Raw genomic sequence first — 15,482 nt, 5'->3', positions numbered from 1 at the left:
GCCTACCCCTAACATGGGGTAGGCTACTCGGAGCTCCCCCATACACATTTCTGGGGGTGGATAGCTTAAGGAAGGGGTGGAATTAGTTACATGTGGCAATGGAGCTAGTTGCGCATAGGGTGGTACTAGCGCCAGACAGCATTTAGTGGGTGGGGAGTGGAGTAGATCGGGCATGGCCAAGCACCCCTCCTCTGCCTGGAGGAAACTGACTTGAAGACCCAGGAAAGTATAGTTTTACCTGTAGACTCCGGGTCAAACCGGAAAAGTTCCCAGTTATGAATAAAAAAAAGGTTTATAGACTTCCATAACACAATTACTTAACTGAGGCTGTCCTGCTTACACGGTAATACCGTCATCACCCCAGGGCCCAAGCTTTTTATAGGAGTCCACCCAACAAATAGTCTCCATTAATAAGTACTCCTGACTTTAATCATCTGTGTAACAGCTGTCAGCATCAGAAAGTTCATTTATGCAAACTAGTTGTAGCTTGTGCTGTTTGTTTTTAATCAATGTAATTATTTGGGGAGTTATTTCATTTAGTGTGTAGGGCATGTTTTGAATTGAAAAAAAAACATTTAAAATCAATGCTTATGGAAATATATTTATCGTGTTCGCACTAGGGTTTAAGAACTAATATATCTGGGCCCATCATTTCCCAAGAGATGGCCTTGATTAACGTAACCTAATACATTTACTATATAGGTTGACATATTTCTTTAAAACATTATCACAAGTACATCCCGTCACACTTATCTCATACCTTTTATTGTTTGATGGAACTCTAGGCATTTGTGTACATATATACATATATATTGTTCTTTAACATATTATTGTTTTAGCCTGTATAGGACTTTGAAGCCACATCTGCAGAGGACTAACTGTATGGTAATTCAAATGGACATGTATTATGACAAAAAGGCCAAAAACCCTATATTTTTATTGACCACTTGAGGTGCTCTGCTGGAATTTGCAGCAATTTGTGTGTACTACAGATGTTTAGAATAACTCATATTTAAGAGCTTTTCATAGTAAAGAAAAGAGACTTTCTACTAATTCAGAACAAATGGATTTATTTTGGTTTCCTGCCAAGCAGGTAGTCAACTGCTTCTATAAAGAAGTTCACCTTTATCACATGCTTGTGTACAACATTAATGATCATCCCCATGCACAGATGAAAATCGAAGAAAATGTTAATGGTAACTTTGGGGGGGAAAGCCTAAAAGCCCCAACCGACTGGGCTACAGAGCCCCCGTTAATGCTCATCAGAGGATAATCATTTTATCATTTGATTTTTTTCCCCCTGGATTCTGAGAAGCTACAGCTTTTAGCAGTGTTTAAATGACTGGACTTCATTCATACGTATTAAAGCTGCTTAATTGACACAAGACGACAAACCAAAAATTACAAGGTGGAATATGATGTCAAAAAATGAAATGCGACAGGAGAAAGCACAAGCAACGAAAGAGAACACTTTATAAAATCAGAAGAATTAAAAACGTATTCTGCTAATATGAAGATGTCAAAGGAAGCACATGCTGAAATAGTAACCAAAATGTAAAAGAATGAGGAGGACAATGTGCCAAATCTCTGTGTTATAAAGTAAACGGACCAATTCTTCCTTAACATGGCACCCTGTCTGATTAGTAGATGAAAAGATCTCAGAAACATAAATTTTTGGCTGTTTCAGTGTACACACTTCAGTATGCAAGGTAAGTTATGTTATTTTTTATGTGTTTTAGACTCATTCAATAGATCATAGTCATTTGTATTAACATCTTATTTTTTTCTAACATAATTTATCATCATCACATGCTATAGGTCTATTATAAGTGATAAAAAAGAATCATTCATTTAAAAAGTGTACATTCATAACGTCCCTTTAAGTGCGCATTCTCAGCCACAACAGCTTATGCAGGTTTATGATCCATCAGGGCCGTGGGTCCTCAGGCACCCTGTGCGAAGTCTACAAGAATGCCTCCCCCCAAAAAAAGAAACACACCATCACTAGTAAATAAACCTTCTTTCACAAATGTGCATAACATGTGTTAGTGTGCATGCATACACACACACACACATATATAATCCACAAATAACTGTCACATAACTTGCAAGGGTTTGCCTGGGTGCTATCTCCTGCCAGAGTTCATACATAAAGAAGACAAGTTGAACAACCAGGGCATTTTTATATTTCCATAAGCAAAAGTTTATAGGAAACTCCTTATCCGGACTTTTATCTTGATATACACTACCGTTCAAAAGTTTGGGGTCTCTTAGCCGTTTTCATGGAAAACAAGGACATTTCTAGCTCTGCTAAAACGATGGGAAAAAAAAAAATAGAAACGAGTTTTCTAATGATCAGTCAGGCTTTTAAAGTTAAACTTGGATTAGCAAACACAACGTGCCATTGGAACACAGGAGCGGTGGCAGCAACAAAGGGCCTCTGTACACCCATGAAGATATTCCATTAAAATCCAGCTACAATGGTCATTTACAACATTACCAACGTCTCCGCTGTACTCCTGATCCATTTCATGTTATTTAACGGACAAAAGGTGTTTTTCTTTCGAAAACAAGTACATTTCTAAGTGACCCCTTTGAATATATATACACATACATATGTACACACGGTAGCATACTCATGGACATCCTGTATACAGATATTGACTCATGGATACACACACAAACCCAACTGACCATTCTACACAAACAAAATGATACAGCATGTATAACACACACATGCTATTCGATCAGCTCCTTTTTGCCCTGATCTTAAAGGCACCATGCAGTCACAATGACGATGGGGGATCCCGCTTCATACGGTACCCAGAGTGACTTCACACGTTGCACAATTCTAAGACTGGCCCTCAGATTCACACCATGAGTAAAGCTGATTCTCTATGATCCTCTTTTCAGAGGAAGACACACATAATAATAAAGCAGTGCATTAGTGCAGGGAGCAAAGTGCTTAGTGTTTGGCAGTCAGCACGTTGGATGAAATGGAAGATATTGTTTGATAGCATTGTTTCAATGAGGAAATTGAGCCTGGCTGGAGACGCCCATTGGAAAAGGATTTTACCGGTAAGAGAAAATGGTTTGAGATACGAGAAAGGGGAATGATGTTTTGTTAAAGGGGAAAAGCCACAGATAAGGTATGCTTGGCAGCAGTGTGTGGCAGAACCAGCATTTAACCAATTTCAGTGAGTTTCATCCGTCTTCTCCTGCAGTGTCACAAAGACTGAATCAAAAACATTTAACAACTTAAGTGAAAGATGGCTTAATGGGAAGGAATATTCATGCAGCTTCTTGTCATAAACCCGAAATATATGTATGTAAGAAGCACTACATACAATGTTGGCGCTACATAAATAAGATGATAATAATTATAATATTATTAGGAAAAGGATTGCCAAATCACAGCATATTCAGACCTAGGCAGATTAGGTTTAGGGTTAGGACAGCCGATCCAAAGTATCCTTTCCATGAGAAGTACTGCGGAGCACCGAGATATGACATTATGCTGTAGTAGGAGAAGGAGGTCCTCTGCTGGATGGCAGGTCTGGGTGGTGGCTGGTCATGTTGCCCTGGGCGGTGACCCCATAAATACAACTATTTGAAGCAGGACGTGGCGCTAAGTGCTAATGACGGTTAATGTGACAAATCGGTCAAGGATTATAGAGACTATGTACGTCTCAATTCCGTAACAGAGATATACACAGTACTCGCCTTGGACATTTTTTCTTTTACATAGTTATTTTCTAATTTGAGTCCGTACGTGTGTCTATGTGTGTATTTTTACTCTCAGAATTGGTAGATTCTGTATGTATTCACATACACAGGAAAGTAATGGTGCTAACTCCACCATATAATCTTTCAGTCATATTTTGCCTTTGTACAGAAAATCTTTTACTATCATAAAACCATATACCATTCAATATGCTAATACAAAAGCGGCACTGTTTTCCATGTATTTGCAGGATGAAATGATATAACCCTTTGTTTACTCCGTAAAACCACAAGAGGGTGCCATAACCCAAACAAGGAATATGCCTATGTCCAATACGTTGATGCAGCACTGCAATGATCATGGCATCTTTTACTGCTAACTGGTGGTGGATTTAGATGGCCGTTTACTTGTTTTGGGGATAGTACTATTTTTGTAAAAAAAATTATTATTTACACATGAGTATGTGGAAGCATTATTAAACACTCATCTACAGACACCAGACAAGCCAGAAATCTCATGGTGTTGCCACAACCACAAGGGATTCTGGGGAGGCACATGCAAATAAGGTTAACAATCATCACCTTTTCCCTCCATATCCACTTTATACATGGAACCCTTGAAAATAAACACCTGCTGTACAGGAGGCAGCCTTTAGACAAAACTCAGGAAGAGGCACAAGAACTAGAGCTGTTTTATCCTTAATAGGACTCATCAGCATGAGGTTGTGATACTTTCTTAATATTTAATACAGGCTTGGGGTAACCAAGAAGAACCATTACATAAGTTATGGTGGGTAAAGGTGATGGAAAACCCTTCCACTAGTATGTAGAAACATTATTAAACACTCATCAACAGACAAGCCAGAAGGCTTGTTGTTCCCTTAGAAATCTCATTGGGGGGCATGCACTGTGTTTGTTCATTATTCTAGCTTAGATGAAGTTCATATCATATTTTAAGATGAATTTAAAAATAAATTCCAAAGGGTTCACTTGCTTTTTTTGCTAATATGTATATATATATTATATATATATATATATGTATATATATATATATATATATATATACACACATATACACACACACGCACACATATACATATACACACACAACCAAAGAAAAATGGGCACTCACAGGTCTTGGTAGCAAAGCGCATTAAACACTAGTTTATTTCAATCAGCACGGCCAACGTTTCGTGTGGTCCGAAACGTTGGCCGTGTTGATTGAAATAAACTAGTGTTTAATGCGCTTTGCTACCAAGACCCGTGAGTGCCCATTTTTCTTTGGTTACATGTGTCTGCCTAGTTTTGGAGTACCTGGGCAAATAAAAGCCTGTGTATATTAACAATATTTCTGAGTGTGCAGCCGCTCCCTTTGGTTTATATATATATATATATATATATATATATATATATATATATATATATATATATATATATATATATATTGTGGCAGGATGGCCCGATCGAAACAAAAAATCCAAACACCAGCAGAATAAAATCAAAATGTGGTTTATTGCAGCTTTGTATGGTCCACAGTGTTGCACTTACAGTATAAATAAACCAAAACAAAAAACAAATCCTACTCCATCTTGGAGACTAACTATACAAGGTTCTTACCTCACTAACTGACCGGCCAGCTAATCCAGTCATAAAAGTAATAGCAGCACAAAACAGTGTTTTTTGGACCGTACCTTTTTATAAAGTCTGAGGGCCTCTGACTTGACTGCCTCTCTCCCTGTTTCCAGCCCCCTAATGCCTTTAACGACCGCCCTTTAAACACCTGAGTGCAGGTTAATTGGCTCCACCTGCTGACCTCCCAGCAATTAACCCCCTCATGCTGGGAATAATGAGCGCTCCAACCTGCTACTGATATACACAGACTGCGTTACCTTGCCACAATATATATATATATATATATATATATATATTGCTGCTGTGAATTGTGCAGGCTTACATTAGCCTACCTGTTATGTTGTCCTTGTTACATTTTTCATAAAAACTATGAAAATGTTCTATATTTGCTGATTTTATCAGGCTGATGTTTATGTAATTCCTATTGTTCTTGTTTTTAATACAGTAATTATTATTATTACTAATAATAATAATAATATACATGTTGCCAGTGTCCACTCTGCTATTACATAAAGTTGAATAGATGGCTATATATTAGTTATGGTCTACTTGTCTCATACGAGTTTAGATCTGTCACTGTATATAAGCTTTCAAATGTTGCTGTCACTTTTCATTCCTCTGGGAAAACCTTGCAGCCAAATCCTGTGCCTGTGATAAAACACTGTGTGACATGTTACACCATTCTTTGTTGCAGGTAAATCAGGATTACACTTAATGTGCACAGAATTCAGCAGAAAAGCACCACTTCTTTAATGAGAGGGAATTTACCAACTTTGGTGAATTTGCCCATTATTTCTGATATATTGAGGGTTATATAAAGTGCATTTCTGATGAAATGTGTTAAAACGGAGCAGCGTGCGAGAACGTCTCTTTGGTTTCTATGGTGATTGCTCCATTTCAACCCCTTTGCACCAGACTAGCTATTTATACATAAACCCCCATCATATCAACACTTTAAACTCAAATAGCACATGAATTGGGTTATTCTTTGACTTTAATTTATTAATGCCAGCTGCCCAGGGCCCAAAAATTAATGTCATGTTCACTTCTGTTAGCAGTCACTCTTTATCCAGGGACAGTGTACATTTTAATGATTTTTCTGTTTGCATAATATTACACTCCACACTGGAATGAGCTATAAAACCTATTGATGGAGTCTACAGGACGCAAGCTATCAACATCTACACAGCCCATCAATCATTCTTACAATCCCTGTGTAAATGCGAGCATCCTGATCTCATTTCCACCTCCTAGACAATGACCGCCAGTCATATACCATGTGCCTAAAGCTGCATTACGGGTATTCCAGTGTTCATTTTTAACTAGATAACATGTTTAATTCCTCTCTGCCTGTATGGACATTCCAGATGGTGCTTTTCACCGAATTCTAGGGCAAATCATCACATTCATTCTATAGTTGCATCCTATTGGACCTGTAGAATACGACATTTTTAATTCTTTAAGCCCGTTCCAAGTCACAGAATGGCAAAAATGTGTAATGGAACCATTAGATGAGTCATGTAGCAACCAGAAACTATCTTAAACCCACATTGCCCCTAGGCACATGCCTAATTTGCCTAATGAGACTTTTGGCTCTTTTTCTAGAAAGATCTTTCAAACCAACAACGTGTTCTCGTGTCGCACATTATACTTGTGATTTTCAGTATGATCAGATTATATAAATTGGAATTATAATCTTTAAATATAGGTAAAGAAATGTATTTAAAGTAAATATTTATTACCATTGCTTTATTATTATTTATTGATTTATATAGGGCCACCACATTGTAAACTGTCTTTACCCTTTCTATCTGTAAGTTATTGTATTGTTATGTTATTCATTACTTGTTATGTCCTATTTACTCATTGTACAGCTTTGCGAAATGTGATGGCGCTAAATAAATAAATAAATAATAATAATATGGCATTAGCCTGTTTGCATACAATTTAAAGCTTGATACGTGTACTGGAATAAAATTATGCATTTAAGTATACTATAAGTATACTATAAGTCTGTTTGTTGCATTAAAGTCAATATGTTAAAATCCTAATTAACATGTGAAAAGGACACTCTGTTGAGGGTCCTCACAGCTGTTACCGCCTTCCCGGGTAAGAATGGGACATCTGCCGGCTGTCAGCCTCCTACTCTTGTGTTGCAGATTGCAGATTTTTTGTTGTTGTCTCTGTTGTTTGAAATTAATAGTTTTGCAGAGAAAAGTTTGGCAAGTAGCCTTCAAAAACCAATGCAACATATAAAAATATAGAAAAATAATATAGTTATAAAGTCAGTATTGGTCTTGCAATCTAACACCATCGGGGCTCCCAAAGTACACAATTCATAAATATTTGATGCCTACTGTAATGCATCACTATATAGATTTAAGACGTATCAAGAATTATAAATGAGTAATTTACCTAAGAATACTGATACTTGCAGAACCTCCATTTGGAGTGGTTAAAAACCTAAAGTAAAATACAGTATACTGTGTTAAAACTCATAGCCAATATAAAATATAGCTAAGGTAAAATGTTTGTGATGAAAGATGAAATGATGTGTTTCTTCAACATCAACGTTTACACAAAATTAACAAAGAACAGCAACAACAATATAAGTGGTTCATATAACCACGGACCCCAGGTATATAGGTGTGTATGTATATGTATATATATATTTTTTTTTTATTTTTTTTTTATTATAATTATTTATTTTTTTTGACAGGGCAGCATCGGGTACTTTATAGAATATGTTTCAGCTCTAAACAGTTACAGTTACTACAACTGACTTTCTCATCAGATTGCACATGGCTCTTAATTATAATTATTATAATTATATTATAATTAATACCTTTTATTATACATAATCTCATAGTGGCAACTCAACAAGTATAATCAATATAATATTTTTTTGGATGTGGGTGAGTATAAAACACTAAGCAAAACACATAAAGACTATTATTATAATTGTACATGCTTGTATTTTAATGTTGAGATCCTTATTCTGTAATAGTAGATCTGATCTTATTACTTTGGTAAGTGCATTGAACGATGGTTATGGTAGCAAAGCCCACAGCAAGTATTCTTTTCCAAGGGCCCATATGGTAGGTGATGATGCTAATGTACTGTTTACAATTTAATGGGTAGCTGTCCCATCTGCTTGGTGTCTATTGAGAATGATCTGCCTTATCCTTCCCCTTATCCCTAAAACAATCAACGTTCCCTCTGTCGCTTAAGGTGTTAAAAGCAATCCATTTGAATTAGCTTTAACTTTGTATCAAGCTTCAGAGGGAGAATACTTTAAACCCAGGTTATGTGGGGAAACATGGAAGATAACCTTTTAAAGTTCTGAAACTTAGAATTAGTCTTATAGATGCCCACCGGAAGAGGGACCATGAAAACTGCAGATGTTGGCTCCTCTGTGGTTTTGGGGGATAATAAGAGCAAATGGAATGTACAGGGCAATAGCCTGTGGGTTGCCCTGATTTAAAATGCAGTTGCCTTGGTTCATAGGTCTGTTTGAGAGTAACTCAGTGTGATTATTCTGTAGTCATTGCAAATGCAAAGTGAAGTTTTTAGAAGTATGAATTTTTTTTTGTACATGTTAATGGATCATATTTTACGAGTATTGTAAACACAAATGTGATTTTATATTTTATTTTAGAACATTATTTCAGGGATCTATACTATGTAGTAAATGACAGTGCTTGTAATGCTAACTGCAATGTTATCCATATTTTTCAGGGAGAATAGCGCGTGCCCAGGAGGAACGTTTGGATCGCTTACTTTACAACGTTGTCATGTGTTGGATTAAGCAATGGTTACGTGCACACGTTTAAAGACAAGAGTAGATCTTGAACATACTCAAGATTTATGTAAAACCTTATTGAATACAATGCTGCCGAAGAGTAACGAAGGTGCAATGTTTGAGATTCCCCAGCATTTTCAATATAATTGTAATAACATAATATTATTTATTGATAGCCCCAGTTAAAACCGTGGACAGAAGTAGTGTAATCGACACGTGGCACAATCCTTACATTAAAATGACTTGGGGCATAAATGTACATGGTGAAAATGTTAAAAAGGTGTTTTACCAATATTTGATAAAAATAAAGGTGTAAATCTTCAGGTTGCTGCTGGAGACTGACCCATATACTGGACGGCATACAGTTATATAAATGCAGATTCCATATTCTTCATCTCTCCAAGATTACTTACTGTAAAGGAGGATCTCTTCTCTGCAGTTCTGTGTAGGGGTCATTTGAAACATCCAGCTCTATAAATCCATTCATTGTAACATTTAAATCAGTAGTTACTCAGATTTCAGCCTACCATGAGGTTTGAGAAGGGGTTTAATGTTCTAGAAAATAATATGATGCCATCAATAGGTGTCACCAAACTAGATTTGACCAGGAGTGGACTAAAGTGTTGCCCTTTTTATTTTATAATGTATTAAATGCATTCATTTTCTGTTAAATAGATCATTTAAATATATGTTATACAAAATACCCTTTCACACTGTTCCCTTTGAAAAAAAGATTATTCTGAAACATGTTTCCAAAAAAAACGGCCAACTATATTTGTTCATTTCTGCTATAATTGTGTTGGAAATTTGTGTGTCTGTGAATTGCTTCAAAATAACTATAAATCATTGAATAACCAAGTCTATGTACACACATCCAACAGCTGGATTTGGCCCATGACAATTTGTAGATTGTAATTGAAGATTCATTCATTGGAATAAATTGTCTCTGTCCATCATAAAAAGTGTATATTTAACATGATGAATAATCATAATAATGTTGTAGACAGGTGCTTATGGGTTATTAGTAGCCTTCAAGATCTTCCAATGTTCTTGGTGGTTGGCTCAGATTGCATTTTCAGTCTTTATCCTATTATAACAGACAATGAACAAAAAGGCCAAATTTGATCCCTTGAAAATGACCAGTGCAGAATGACATGTGCAGAATTTACTTACAAGCAGTGATGTATTTTCCTTCGGCGTTGCCTTAGGTCTAAACCAGGGAAGCATCGCCTGCTGCCTCCTCCGCGCCTCATGTCCCGGTACCCCATTTCTAAAGGAAGCGCAGGGTTGAAGGAAACTATTGGTGGCCCTCCGTATTGTTAATGGACTGGTCAGGAAGACCAGTAATCTCCCTTTTTTACTTAGCCCATTGAGTAGTGGCATTTCAAGGATCTTGAATCCCCCTGTTGGGTGAGCCGCCCCCCACCCACCCGCTTATATTAAACACATGTTGAATCTTGGTCATACAAAATATGTACAATGTTAACGTTTAACACATCTTCTGCCATCTCTTAAATTAACTTTACAAAAACAATCAAAGGTTTCCTGTTAGCTGGATTATTGCTGCTATTAGTTTAGTAATATGCATGATTCCATTGTTTGCACAGAACCAAAATGAAGTCATGTAACTATGATTGCAAGTGAACACGTATATCTCTTAGGCCATTCTGCCTGCTGTATATATTTGATCTGCATTCATTAATGCATCTATCTGTAAATTAAGACACATGTAATCATATATTGTAGTATTTTCCTAAAATGTCATATGTACATAAAATGCTGGGTATTAATGTGGTGAATGTGTGCAGAAAGAGACTCCTTTGCCCTGCAACATCCATTACATACACGTCATTTGGGGTTGATTTTGCCTATTAAAACGTAGCTAAGACACCAGGAACATGTTTTCGTGTGCCCTAAGTGAGATTTAGGGATGTCCATCTGATAAATTTGCACTCACTTAAAATATACTTTGGCAGCAATACCTTAATTTATGAGAGCTACAGGGAGAACATTTCATTCTTCTCAACATGAGGAACAATGAGGACTGAAACTGTAAGCCTTGTTTGAGATGAGGAAGGTATAAGATACATGTTCAAAATTGACTTTGCTTATCCAGTACAGTTAGCCATGGATGTGTATGCTATTACATATACAATTCACTCATATATAACACAATGGGAACTTAAAAAATATTCAAAATTGGTTGGATAAAGTTCATCCTATTGGCTCAACAATGTTTTGGTTTAAAAATATCTTTAATATACAAATAATATCTCTATAAAGTCTGAATGTATAGGCAAATTCTATATTCTATATAATTTAATATAATTTAATACAATATAAGTTAGCAAAAATGGTATGATCCAGCCCAACAAAAGGCTTCATCAGATTTAAGAAGCTCTGTGGCCACCTGCTGAATCACAAACATTTGTATAGAGGGGGCAATATTCCTCTACTTTTCACAAAACACGAGCACAGATGTTAAGGGTTATGTCTAAACTAAATTCCGTGTGAGTTGTTGTCAAGTTTGAAGTCCACCTGAGTTTTACCTTATAGCAAGATGTCGATGTGTATGGAACAGCTGTTGTTAAAGCTCTTAATTGTGGTTGTTACTGTAATACATTTTACCCTTGTAATATCTGTAGCCTTTGGTACAACCCTGAGTGCCTTACAAAGGTTGTAAACATTTGTAATAATAGGACAAATAACATTTTCCTTGGGGATTTGTTGTGATACCAAATAGGGCCCGTACAACAGTGTCACCATCAGTACCTTAACACGGCTTGTGTGTTTTATCACAGTAATGGGTTTAGTTTAGACTCAGGGAATTGTTTGAACTTATGGAAGAAACAATGTATCTATTGTATATTTTATATAAAAAAAATATCTACTGTAAAAAATAATGTACAAATATGTATTGTATGAAAAGAAAATCTCTTATGTATGTGCTTGCTGTCTAAAATACCATATCTTAAAACTATGTAATGTTTGGTTCAGTGCTGGAAGAGTCATTCTTAGACCATAAAAAATGATTTTCTGTTGATCAGTTACAAAGTTTAGAGATATTTTTGTAAAGTGATTAATATATATATATATATAAGTATCAAAGACTTTCTATTTATTTGTAAAATGTATAATTTACTGTCAGTTTTTAATAAAAAAAAGATTTATTCATTGGAATTATTTTTCTCTGTCCATCATAAAAAGTGTATATTTAACATTATTGTCGACAGGTGCTTATGGGTTATTAGTAGCCCTCAAGATCTTCCAATGTTCTTGGTGGTTGGCTCAGATTGCATTTTCAGTCTTTATCCTATTATAACAGACAATGAACAAAAAGGCCAAATTTGATACATTTAAAATGACCACTCCATGAATATCTAATAAAGGCATTTAGGAAAATAATATAATAATTAGTATTTCGTTGTATTCACAAACGATAGTTGGTGGAAATGACCTCATTTTGTGACTTAGCTGAGTCCCCGTTGAAGCCGATAACACGACTGAATGCTGCACTTCAGAAGAAACCAACTCAGAAAATAGAATGCCCCATGACAAGCAGAACTCGTCAACTCAAACTTCGACAAGATGAGTTGGCTCTGTATTATGTGACAAAAAAGTTATATACATGCGCCTCCTCTAAAAAGTGCAGCAAAGATAATAGTGCATTTCTCAAACATGATGTGTTGCACATAAAAGATAAGAAAAAATAAAATGAAATACAAAATAAAAAATACTTATCACCACAGATTTCTTATTATTGGTAGTCTATTTCAAAATGAGATCTCATCAATTTAAAAAAAAAGAAAAATATAACAAAAACAATGCTGTAAAAGTCACACATTTGTTTTTCCCCACTTGAAGCAACTAGGATATCAGCCTCATCAAGAAGTGATACAAATTAGTGGTGATGGATAAGCATGTATACTAGACTTGTGCATTCAGATTCGTATGAATTGCAAATTTACCAAATTTTGGCAAATTTGTCGATTCATACAAAGCCATGAAAACGAGGCAAGACCCCCCATGAATTTCAGAGCAAGTTCACACCAGGATATGTCGGCATAGATGCAGTTGAATATAGAAGAGAGGAGATAAGTGGTCAGCAGAAGTGTAAGTGAGAGTGAATGAGAGTGTGAGAGACAGAGAGTGAATGAAAGTAAATGTGGGCAATGAATTTTGTTCCCGCATTAAAAATGCTCCCTGATTTTGATTCCGAACCGAATAGGCAGGGAGTGTAATTTGTTGCCCAAAAACGTATGAGCCAAAACCAAACCAAAAAATATGTCTGAATAGTTTTTGGCCCCTTTGCACATGTCTAACGCATACCAGGTAAACGTAGATACTACAAATATGGACAACATTTAGCAAGGAAGGAAATAGGTTCACCTAGTGAGGTCATATGTTTACTTAGTATTAAGTCAGGTATTCCCATTTGGTATAGAAGACACCTCCTTAGAGAGTGCTGTGTATTACAACACTATTTTAAAGGTCTGTGTAATCCCACAACACTTGACAAGGGGAATAAAGTCAATCAGATGTAAAACCCTTTGCACCCAATAAGAAAAAAGCATAACATTAATGAATCTGATTTCTATTCAAGTGTTTAAAGGTGAAAATAAGTAGAATGTAGGTAGTACATTTTAGTTACAATTTCCTGTGATGTTTCTGCTATAGTTTTTCAGGTGGAGAGACCAGTGTCTTCCTGCCACTGGTGGGTACAGCCAATTAAAGACAATAAAGCACACTAGATACGCAACATATAGACATGCAACATGGCTTGTTGACATATATACAAGTTTGTAAATGTTGAAGTAACTTCTTGACACCAGGAACATCAAGACCCTCAGCACTTTATTGAAAACTGTTGCAAAAACGACCATGAAAATGTATCTCTATCAGCTTTCATCACACAACAGAACAAGGGTTGAATATGAGACTCCCCCTACTGGACGATCGGTGTCACTACGGTTGCACATCACAAATGCTGGCCATATCTATAAGAGATTTTCTTGAAACTTTTGGTAAGTGTGATGATGTATACATTAACAGTTCCATCAATGTACATATTAAAAAGGTAATATTATTAATATTAGTTTCTTCTTCTTGATAGTTAGCAATCACTGCAAAGATTTCAAAATATTACCAATTTCCTTTATCACAAACTCCAAATCCACAGAAACACATCCCCAGTTTACCTGGACTAAGTAGCATAGAATTTAGATGTTAAATTACAGGACTGTATATTACAGGGGAGGGCTGGTAATGGTGAGGGGGACAATTGCCCCCAGGGCTGCTTATGGGCCACTTTCAGTAGCCTTTTTTGTGTATTTTATTAGTAGTTCAACGCAATAGTGTTTATATTAATGAAGATTTTATGCAGCATTTACAACATTTCTAGGTCCTTTTCATGATCCTTTTATGGGATCCCTGTTCTATGTTACCTCATTTGAAAAAGCTTTATATCCCAAATATTTTCCAAGCTGCTGTGCTAATGGCCCAGCTGGCTGGGTTTCCCCCTGGGCCAGATGACGCAGCCCTCTCCTGGTATATTTGGATAACTGCCCTGTTAAACTTGGAATCTTTAAATGTTATTATTACGTATATTTAACTCCATCTCCATCACATTCCTAATGTGATCATATATGACATAAATAAAGCTACTAAAACCTGGTTGTAAAGCACAGTATTCTACCTTTTGGAAGCTGTCCCAAATATTGGATATATTTTTATATATCCTTATTTGATTCACCTCTTAAGGAATAATGTTTTCTACCCTATAGGACCAGAGCATGTTTCTTGTTTTTGCTGTGTCTCTCTTTTTTTAAAAAAAAACATTCTGACATTTTTTTAAAAATGTGATAAAAAACATTTTACAGGTATAAAAATATTTCACAGCTAGTAAATATGTGGAAAAAATACCAAAAATATATTTGTTAACTTGCCCTGATTTAAAAACCAAATATTCTTACATTATTTTCATTCATTTGAAGTAAGCCTTCATCTATCAGAGATCAGCTCTGGTGGTGGCCCCACGATCACCGCAGTCGAAGCAACGTGGGACCGTTTTTCTTTCCGATGGTGTACCTGGGAGGTCATTTGTCCCATATGGGTTAAAAATTGATAATTCTGAAATACTAAGTATATATATAAATTTATGGTTAGATTTTAAAAAAAAATCTAATCATATGAAGAAACAAAACATGCATAATTCCCTTAAAGCTCAGGAAATTCGTTAAAAAGAACATTTTCACATTTTATATAACTAAATAAAACTAAGGCTGCTACATTGTCAGCAGTAACAGTTCAGCACCACTCCCACTGG

General features: G+C 35.9%; 1 protein-coding gene across 9 annotated transcripts in view; it reads left to right on the top strand.

Moving 5' to 3' along the window:
- JAKMIP3 (Janus kinase and microtubule interacting protein 3) overlaps positions 1 to 9,548 on the top strand; it is a 50,712-nt gene extending 41,164 nt beyond the window's left edge. For 5 of the 9 annotated variants that reach the window (XM_053450910.1, XM_053450900.1, XM_053450899.1 and 2 more), the window contains 2 exons: positions 840 to 1,709; positions 9,094 to 9,548. The gene's annotated coding sequence lies outside the window, so the exon portion shown is untranslated. The remainder of the gene's footprint in view (positions 1 to 839; positions 1,710 to 9,093) is intronic. The other 4 variants (XM_053450908.1, XM_053450909.1, XM_053450907.1 and 1 more) reach the window with 1 other exon arrangement.
- Positions 9,549 to 15,482: the final 5,934 nt, after the last annotated feature.

The sequence above is a fragment of the Spea bombifrons genome, chromosome 11, assembly GCF_027358695.1.
Source record: "Spea bombifrons isolate aSpeBom1 chromosome 11, aSpeBom1.2.pri, whole genome shotgun sequence".
Taxonomy (NCBI): Eukaryota; Metazoa; Chordata; class Amphibia; order Anura; family Pelobatidae; genus Spea; species Spea bombifrons.
This window is presented reverse-complemented; position numbering and strand designations above follow the sequence as displayed.